The sequence below is a fragment of the Sardina pilchardus genome, chromosome 13 (genome assembly GCF_963854185.1).
Source record: "Sardina pilchardus chromosome 13, fSarPil1.1, whole genome shotgun sequence".
In the NCBI taxonomy this organism is placed as follows: domain Eukaryota; kingdom Metazoa; phylum Chordata; class Actinopteri; order Clupeiformes; family Clupeidae; genus Sardina; species Sardina pilchardus.
Window position 1 is genome coordinate 10,247,850 of NC_085006.1, and position 9,444 is coordinate 10,257,293.

General features: G+C 44.9%; 1 long non-coding RNA gene across 2 annotated transcripts; it reads left to right on the top strand.

Annotated features, from left to right (window-relative positions):
- Positions 1-6,929: 6,929 nt before the first annotated feature.
- LOC134099302 (uncharacterized) lies at positions 6,930-8,960 on the top strand. Of its 2 annotated transcripts, XR_009941118.1 has the most exons (5): positions 6,930-7,010; positions 7,167-7,735; positions 7,846-8,128; positions 8,218-8,403; positions 8,859-8,960. It is a non-coding gene; the product is annotated as an uncharacterized LOC134099302 (long non-coding RNA). The 2 variants fall into 2 exon arrangements; XR_009941117.1 differs by having other exon boundaries at positions 7,846-8,403.
- The last annotated feature ends 484 nt before the right edge of the window (positions 8,961-9,444 follow it).

The window sequence follows — 9,444 nt, forward strand, 5'->3', positions numbered from 1 at the left end:
TTGGTAGCGCACTGAACGTGATGTCCATTCATTCAGATGCAGAAGACAAGAAGCAGAAATATAGTATTAGCTGTGCTGTGCCCGCAAAGTTTTCACGTCATGATCCCGAGCCCTATAAGCGGACCCGTACCACACATAAGAGGCGGAACTGTATTGCAGATCCGTACCACACACAGTAAGCAAACCCGTACAGGTCCGCTTCTTGTGTGTGGTACGGATCTGCAATATGGGTCCGCTTATTGTGTGTGGTACGGGTCTGCTTCTTGTGTGTGGCAGAGCCATAGAGAGAGCAGAGAGAGTTGCGACACGCTTTGATGTAGCCGCCACGCGATCAAAAGTTCCAAAAAACCTGCGCTGAATGGCTGAATTCCAGGAGGGTGGGATGTACTTCTAGATGCTGGAAGGTGTAATAAATTAGCTCATTAACTACTGACCAAGAGATTGGCTGTAAATAGTTCCAAAAGTCCCATAACGAGGAAATAGCCTGGAAAAAGCACTGCCATTTTTTCCTACGGAGGTCTATGGGAGTGTCGCCACTCTGTTTTATCTACCGCTCTGGTGTGTGGTATACGGATCTGCAATTCATGGGTTTCATCAGGTCCCTTTCCACAGGTGTATAAAATGAAGCACCTTGATTATCAATGCAGACTGCATGGTGATTGATACACCTGTGCAAAGGGACCTGATGAAACCCATGAATACGGGTCTGCCTCTTGTGTGTGGTACAGGTCTGCTTCTTGTGTGTGGTATGGATCTGCAATACGGGTCCTTTTATTGTGTGTGTGTGGCACGGGTCCTCTTATTCTGTGTTGTACGGATCTGCAATACGGGTCCGCCTCTTGTGTGTGGTACGGGTCCGCTTCTTGTGTGTGGTACGGATCTGCAATATGGTTCCGTTTATTGTGTGTGACACGGGTCCGCTTATTCTGTGTTGTACGGATCTGCAATTCGGGTCCGCTTATTGTGTGTGGGCCACATCTGGCCCACAGTCAGATACCGTACATACGGATCTAAAGGCTTTCATGCGGATCCGGCCCAAAGGAAATTGCTATCTGGGTAGTAGTTACATTAATGAACAGTTTTCACAACATTGTCACTTCTTTAAAAATACACATGACCTCTTAGTATTAAATTCAATACGAAATGTTTTTACACATTTGTGTCATCAGTCTGCACAAAATAACCACTCTGACTCTGAGCGTTTAGAACTAAAACTACAGACTGTAACACTCCACACTTAGTTCCATCACCCATTCATGGCTTTCATCAGGTCCCTTGCCACAGGTGTATTAGGTGCACAGGTGCTTTTTTGCACTTCTGGTTAGACACGAACTACATTTCATTGTCTTTGTTTGCATTCTGTAATGACATTAAAGCTGAATCTAATCTAACATAATCTAATCAGTCAAATCAACGTGGTACACGTGGACTGCCATTTTCCAAACCAAGGAAAGGCAGAACCACTTCTTTAGCATTTTTATAGAGAAAAATATTGTACTATGGAGTAGTATGGACTAAAGTTTGGAGTTTTGATAAAACAAAACTATTAACCACAATTAAGAAGTAATCTTTATCACAAGAAAATCAATGTGATAAAAGCACGCTCTTCATCAAAATGGAGGCTGCAAAGTAGACTAGCCGACCGTACACAAATGGCATGGTAAAAACACCGACATTGCCATCATCATTAACAAAAATGGTTCCTAAAAATATGTTTTATATTAGTATAGCCAAAGTTGCTCTTACCGATAGGCAACAAAGCATGTTTCCCATGTTGAAGAGTAGATTATGGCGGACTACTCTATATGAGTTTGCTACCAAGAGATCGCTTTGCTTAGAAACGGAAACACGTCATACTGGTACGAGGTATGGATGATGTGGCTTTCAAAAAAAAAGTCTCAAAAATATATTTCTAAAATATATATACCCTTCATTTGTATAGCCAATAATGTAAAGAAAGAAAGAAAAACAAAAAGTTATAAATTGTCCCAGCACTCCAAAAGATTAAATCTGCTCTTACGACACAATAGGAAGCAGACAACATTCAACAAAAAAAGCATTGCCGTTTTACAATTCGTAACACTGCCATTCTAGAGTATAGCCTACTTACTGGTATGACTGGTAGGTATGTAGACAACACTTTTATCCAAAAACAGAATCAGAACTCCGATTTCGGAAATTGAACCCAAGTCGACCAATTGTCAGGCGATCCATTACCACTACTCCACCACTGTCACTATCTCTGCATAACTCATATCTGTGTCCATTCCTATGGATAGCTGGTCAATTCTAGCAAACAAGTCCAGGGCAGAATTTCTATCCCACTTTGGGTTTTGGGCACCAACAAATTCTCTACAGGCATTCTGCTCCTTGGGCAATTCCTCCAGCTGTCCCCATGTTAGTCCAGTCCTCTGTACATCTGACTGTAGTTCAGAAAGCACAGGAGTTTCTTGGTGTGCCTCTTTTCCTTTTCTCCTGTGTTCAAAAATATGGCATAGATTGTGGTGCTGAATGCAGGCTTGCCAAGAGTATCATCCATCATCTCCAGTGTCTTATTCATTATCACAGCTCCTGGTAACTGATAAGCTCTGTCAAGTGAATTCACAGGATCCTTCTGTAGCAGATATTGGTAAATGTCTAGATTTTCTCAGTGGTTCAAGTTGTTCTTCTGACTGTTGTATAGAGCACAACAGGCTTCGTGCTGGTATTGAAGATCCTGATCTTGATGGTGAACTGAGGATCTTTTCACAGTGGAAAAAGTATTTGCATTTGGCAATCTGCCAGTGTCACATGACATCCTTATTTGTGTAGCATGGTACATAGCGTGGCCACCCCTGCCATCATGTAAATTTCAGGAAAACCTAGTCTAGTCTCTCAAACACCATAACTCACCAGGGCTAGTCTGGTTTTCATCATAAGCTCAATCTTTTAAGATTGAACATTAGTCTGGGGAGGCTGCGCTTTGTTTCTACTGCACTTCATGTCGCTTGAGTTTCGTTATCGTCACGTCACCGGCCAATAGAGTGCCAGGACTAGATTATGGCCGTTTCTGATTGGAGTCAAAGGGTCCTGGCAGTAAACAGAGGAGATAGATTTGCTGGTTTCCAGCTTGAGCCGCTGGGCGAAACTCAAATTCCTTGGAAGTTCAGGCAGGGTTCACCCAGCCTAAATCAGGGTGGCAGTGGCTCAGAAGTTATAGGAGTCCTCCAGCGAACAAACTCCTCCTCACTCTGTCAAAGTGTCCTTGAGCAGGACACTTAACCCCATTGCTCCCAGTGCTTTAAAAATGGCTGGCATGGTGTGCAGACAATAATCTCATCCTCAATACAACAAAAACCAAAGAACTCATAGTTGACTTCAGGAAAAAGGCAGATCAGCACCTTCCCATCTCCATTAATGGCCAGGTAGTGGAGTGGGTACCCTCCTTCCGTTTTTTAGGCACCACTATCCATCAGTCCCTACCATGGAACACCAGTCTCATCATTTCCAAAGCCCATCAGAGATTACACTTCCTCCGTCAGCTGAGGAAGTTTGGGGTCAGTCAAGCAGGCATGATCCACTTCTATCGGGCTACCATTGAGAGTGTACTCTCCTTCGCCATCTTGGTCTGGTATGGTAGTGCCACCAGCCAGGACAAACAACAGCTTGAGAGGGTAGTGCGCAGGGCCTCAAAAATCATTGGCTGTAGTCTGCCTACCATAGCCTCACATTACATCACCAGAATTTCCAGGAAAGCCAAAAACATCATCTCTGACCTCTCCCATCCAGCACACCATCTATTCACACCCCTACCATCAGGGAGAAGGTTCAGGAGCATCACATGCAAAACATCACGCTTCAGGGATAGTACCTATCCACAAGCTATTCGCCACTTATGGGTTACTCCATACCTGGCTACCTCTCTTTGCACTTGCACAACTGAACTGAACTGCTGCTTTTCTGTGATCCTTGCACTTTTTCTTGTGTATTAAGTGTTGCTACCCTGTGATGTTGTGTTGTCATTATGTGTGTTATATGTGAGCAAACCAAAACACATTCCTATCAATTGTATTTCATACTGTTGAAATGGCTATAATACACTTGAACTTGAACTTGAACTTGATAAGCAGTATCCTTAATTCTTCTGCAAAGTTTTTATCATGGTGACCAGTTGGGGATGTTGTGAATGGGACCCATATTGCAGATCCGTACCACACACAATAAGCGGACCCGTACCACACACAAGAGGCGGAACCATATTGCAGATCCGTACCACACACAATAAGCGGACCCGTACCACACACAAGAGGCGGAACCGTATTGCAGATCCATACTGTACCACACACAATAAGCGAACCCGTACGGGCAAGCCCAAATCCATAAGTGGGGCCCCAAAGGGCAAAACAGCTGCGGGGCCCGCATGGGCTACCCTTATGGGGCCAATGCGGGCAAAGTGTGGGCAAACCGATATGGGCCTGCCCGCAGAAATCCCTAAGTAGGGCCCCAAAGGGCAAAACAGCTGCGGGGCCCGCATGGGCTACCCTTATGGGGCCAATGCGGGCAAAGTGTGGGCAAGCCCACAGTGGGCTTGCCCGCAGAAATCCCTAAGTGGGGCCCCAAAGGGGAAAACACCTATGGGCCCGCATTGGGCTACCCCATTAGGGGCCCGTTTGGGATTAGTGTGGCCATTTGGGCCATTTCCCATTGTGGGCCCAAAGGGGCATGTTTGCTGGGGCGCCATGCGCCAGAGCCAGTGAGTGCAGCATTGAAACGTTAGAGGTGTGTGTCAACTCGTCTTAGTTAAAGAGGAACTATGCAGAATTGGCGATTTCATCTCTGGTTTCGGTTTTGTTTTTCGTTTTCACTCGTTTTGCTTGCATATTTCTCTGCAGAGCTTCTCCGACAGCTTTAGCGTGTATATTTATACATATATAGGCTATATATAAATATATAAATATATAAATTGCAAGTGTGGTTCTTCTTGTTCCTTATGCGTCTCAGACTTCCAGATGTAAACAAGGAGCGATGGTCTGCTGCAGAAACTGCAAGGTTGCAATAGCGGATAGGCCAGGGACACTGGGGGCGGGAGAAAATATTACTGTTTTCGATGAAACTGGTCAGTCAAGCAAAACAACGATTTCTGAGCGATTTTATGACTATGAAAAAGTTGCATAGGGTCTCTTTAAGGGAATAACGTAGTTTAATATGAAAAAACGGTGAAGTGTTCCTGTAAAGTATAATCAAGATGGTCTTATTTCCATGCATCGTCATCTATCCCTGAAGCCAGATCCTTTTCTATGTGTCAGCAAGATGACAACTTTTCAAAACTCAGAGGAAGTATAAAAACTCTTTATTTGTTTATCTATTTATTATTATCATCATTATTGTGCACGGTAGGCCTATGTAGCTCGCCGGCTATTGTGATATGGAAAATATCACGTACAGTATAGCCTACTTCAATGGAGCTAGCTTAAGTTTGTTTACATCCAGAATTTACATTGGGTCTCCATTTTAGGTCGTTGTAGCCCTATAATCGTTTAAACCGTTCCCACCACAACATTTTACGATGGTAAGCTTATTGTCACCTTTGACAATAATGCTACATTTATCGTCTCTTTCACATAAGTAAGGCTGGCTTTACACGACAACGCTCCCGGGTGAAACCGACAAAATATTTTATCAGATGTGCCTTTCGTTTAGACGGCGACAGCGTTTTTGGGGCTTAAAAACGCAAAAAAATGAACCCACCCTCCAGAGTGGAAATCTTAAAAACGCTCCACCGTCGCGTTCCCGTCTAAAGGGTTGACAACGCAAAAGTGTGCTCTGAGCTGCTCACGCTGGCTATCCTCGCATACGCGTTGACGTCATATACATGTGCAGTACAGCCAAAAAATAACAAACATGTCGATTATTTCCATCAGTCAGACATTCAAGTGGCCTTAGCTGCTTTGATAGCTATTCAGGAGTCCTTTCAGCACATAAGCAGAGTAATTACTGATATATCAGAACAGAGAAGGCGAATTAATTACTTGTGATCCAACGTCGTTTGCAACAATAGCTCGACCTCCTCGTCTGTCCAGACAAAGTTGTCTGTCTTGCCTCGGTTCTTAGCCATGATTTGGTTTTTGACGGTGGGCTATTTTCTTTTAGTCTTATGGCTATTTCTCGCTACTACGGAGAAAGTAGAAGGAAGTTTCAACGCATGCGCGCGCTCTTGGAGTTGTTGTTTGGCAGTGCTCCACAGTATCACCTAGCCACCTGGCATGCATACTACATCAAATTTCACACACTTTTGCGTCACCGTGTGCATGCAGATTTCCACCCAAAGACGCTCGTCTAAACGCGAAATAAAAAGTGGGAACGCAACGCCACTTTTGCGGATTGTGTTCAGATCGTTGTCGTGTAAAGCTAGCCTAAGTGACTGACTCATCTGAGTGCGTTTTGGAATGCCTGATGAAATGTGACGTTTTTGAACCGGTATCATCCTGGTGTCATACACCTTTTATGTAGTTGTTGGCTTATTTCCACTGTGCACGAAGTTTCATGTAACCAAAAGCAGATAACTGAGAGAACGCACAATTCTCCGGAAGGACTTGTCGCCATGGTCCATGCATTTACTGTTATCTGTGAGTGCGCGCACATAGCACATAGGCTACGTTGCGCATTATGGAGAAATGTTGTTCGCCCTGCGTTTCCAGGGCTAGCCTTTAGCCTAAAATAGAAGCACTGAATACATTTAGCTTTTTAAAAGCAATGATTGCATGAAACACTGTTTTTTCACGAGTCTCGAAGCAGCTCGAATCAAGTCGAGGAATTTTGAGGTGAACTCCCGCGCAGGCAGTTTGATTATGACGCGCTATGTCATAATGGTCACAATGCATCTCTTTGACGTCATCGTCAGAATTATTATAAATTCAGCTGATTTTATGGTATTGTCCCATACGAGAGATTCAACCAGTCAAGGGAAGGTCTAGTTATCATAAAAAGCGTCTGTTTCTTTTTGATTAACTACACATCCGTTTTCAGTTCATGTAAGTTTCAGGCAACTCTCTAAAGACGTTTGTGTGATTTATGAAAAGTCTAACTGATATATAGCCATCAATATAGCCTAAGCTACTTTTTCAAATGAATTGGGACTTTTTTAACTAAGTTAACATCTGTGCAATTGTTCTTTATTTTACCACCAGACACTGAGTTACAATGAGAGGGAAGTCAGGAAAGGAACCACCGCCTATTTATCCAGGCGCACGCAAGGATTGGTGGCCTGCTGAGTGGGAGCCGAGGTCCCGCTTCCCGCAGGTGGCCCAGCAGGCCCAGCAGGAGGGTGCAGTGGCTAGTCGTGTGAGACCCACACCAGATGAGTCCACACTCTTCCCGACCCTTCAGTCGTCATCCTTGCTGACCTCCGCCGCAGCCACGTCCCACCCAAGGCGTCACGCGAGCGCCCTGAAGTCCACCACGCCACATGGACAGCTGCCTCTGGTCAGGAATGGGGTGGCGCTCCCCGCTTGTGGCCCGTCGATGGGCCCAGCACCTGGAAGACGCCACCTGGAAGACCTGACGGGTTACGGAGGCAAGAGGCTGACCAGGAGAGATCAGCTGGAGCAACTGCCTCCTGTAGGCACAGCGGGCAAAGAGCAGAGCAGGCCCAAGCGCCCGAAAACCGGCTGCAAAGGGTCCCGCAAGCCCACTCACAGAGTGAACCTTGGGTAAGCGCCGAGGCGCTGTGTGTCTGTGGGGACTTGGACTCAGACAGGTAAAGGTTCAACAGCCTGGCAAGCTGCAAATATTGTTTATTCATTTGTACCTTCGGAATAAGCCTTAGCATTAGAGACACACTAACAATGCTTCATCATGTTCTTCTAGGCAGTCAGAGGGTCCATTTGTCAACTCACAGTCCCCAATTCACTTACCATCACTTAGACACACACATGATTCTACTAATATCAGCACAACAAATACAGTAGATCCAAGCGTAACAGAGGAGAGGGCATTTCAAGCATCGTATCAAGAAGCCACAGACGGCATCGATGCTACAAGGATAAGTATGTGCATTCTAGGAACACACTGTTCCTCTAGGTTTGGCCAGAGAAATGATACGATAGAAATGGAATAGAATGGTGTGTCGGCGGGGATTTGGATGTAGCAGGTAAGGCCTACTCAACAAACTTCCATATCAATCAATGCTCGGTGTCAGAAATAGTGCACTGCTTTTAGTAACCTGCTTCTCTTTCACAGCTAAGGGGTCCATCGATGGACGAGATGCATCTCTCTACTTCCAGTCCCCATCTACTCAACATCAACTGGACACACCGGCAAACTTGTCACTACGTAGACCAGCACAATGATTTGAAGGACCCTGCACAAGAGAAACAAGATGGCATAGAAGGAAATGTGTGTCAGTGGGGACTTGGGTTTGGACAGGTAGGTTAGGTAGTTAAGTGCCCATTTCACTAGCCTGGCACGCCCTCCCAGTGACGCAACGCCTTCAGGCTTTTGCTGCTGGTCTGGTCAACTGCTCATTGAGAAGGATTTCTGAGTTCCCGATATCTGCGGAACTGCCCCCTTTGGTCGAGAACCAATCAACTTTGAGCAGCTCCAACGGCTCTGGGTAGAGGCGTGTTCAAGGCAGCGGAAAGAGTGTTGTTATTGGTTTAAACTCGGCAATCCGCTTTCTGACATCTACCAGTAGCAAACCGAGGCACTTAAAGGAGGCGGGTCAACCAGCGCTGGCAAGAAACCGTGTTAGCACAGGCTGTTGGTCAGACTAAAGTCTCGCAGAGCCTTTGAAAGTCGATGGTAATCAGGCTACCATTTCACATGCATTGCTGCCACAACACACAGTGTAATGATTTGTATTCTCTGCTTCTATTTTACAGTTGAGGAATCCATCTGTCCTCTTCCCGTCCCCAAACTCTCCATCAACTGGACACACATGCACGCACGCCCAACACCTCAAAATCGCAGGGCATCAGAAGACCTGGAACTATTTGCCTTACTATTACTATTACTTAAACCATCAGGACCATTCATAATAAATATAATTTCAAATCAAACACACCATGAGTTGTGTCATAATATTGACATAATGTTACACCTCAGCTCTGAATAGTGCTACTGTGCCACAGGATACATAAACACATTATTGAACATGACAGAAATAAACAAAAGGTTGAGTCGACCTGGATTTCTTTTAGCATAACCAAAGTTGCATGCAAAGCTTTCTGCATCTGTAGCTAATACTTACTTTTTTGTTTGGCAAAACTGACAACATAGTGACGGGGTTTAGTCTACTGGTTGTCTATCATGAATTGGCTTTTATAGATAGCTAAATTAGGGTTTTTCAATTATTTTGGTTCCAAGGACCCCTTTTGAGGCAAACAGTGGATTAGCTAAAGGCCGTGAGCCAAACGATCTCAAAATAGCATGTGTTAACCAGTAATACTGTTCACAACAACACAGTTG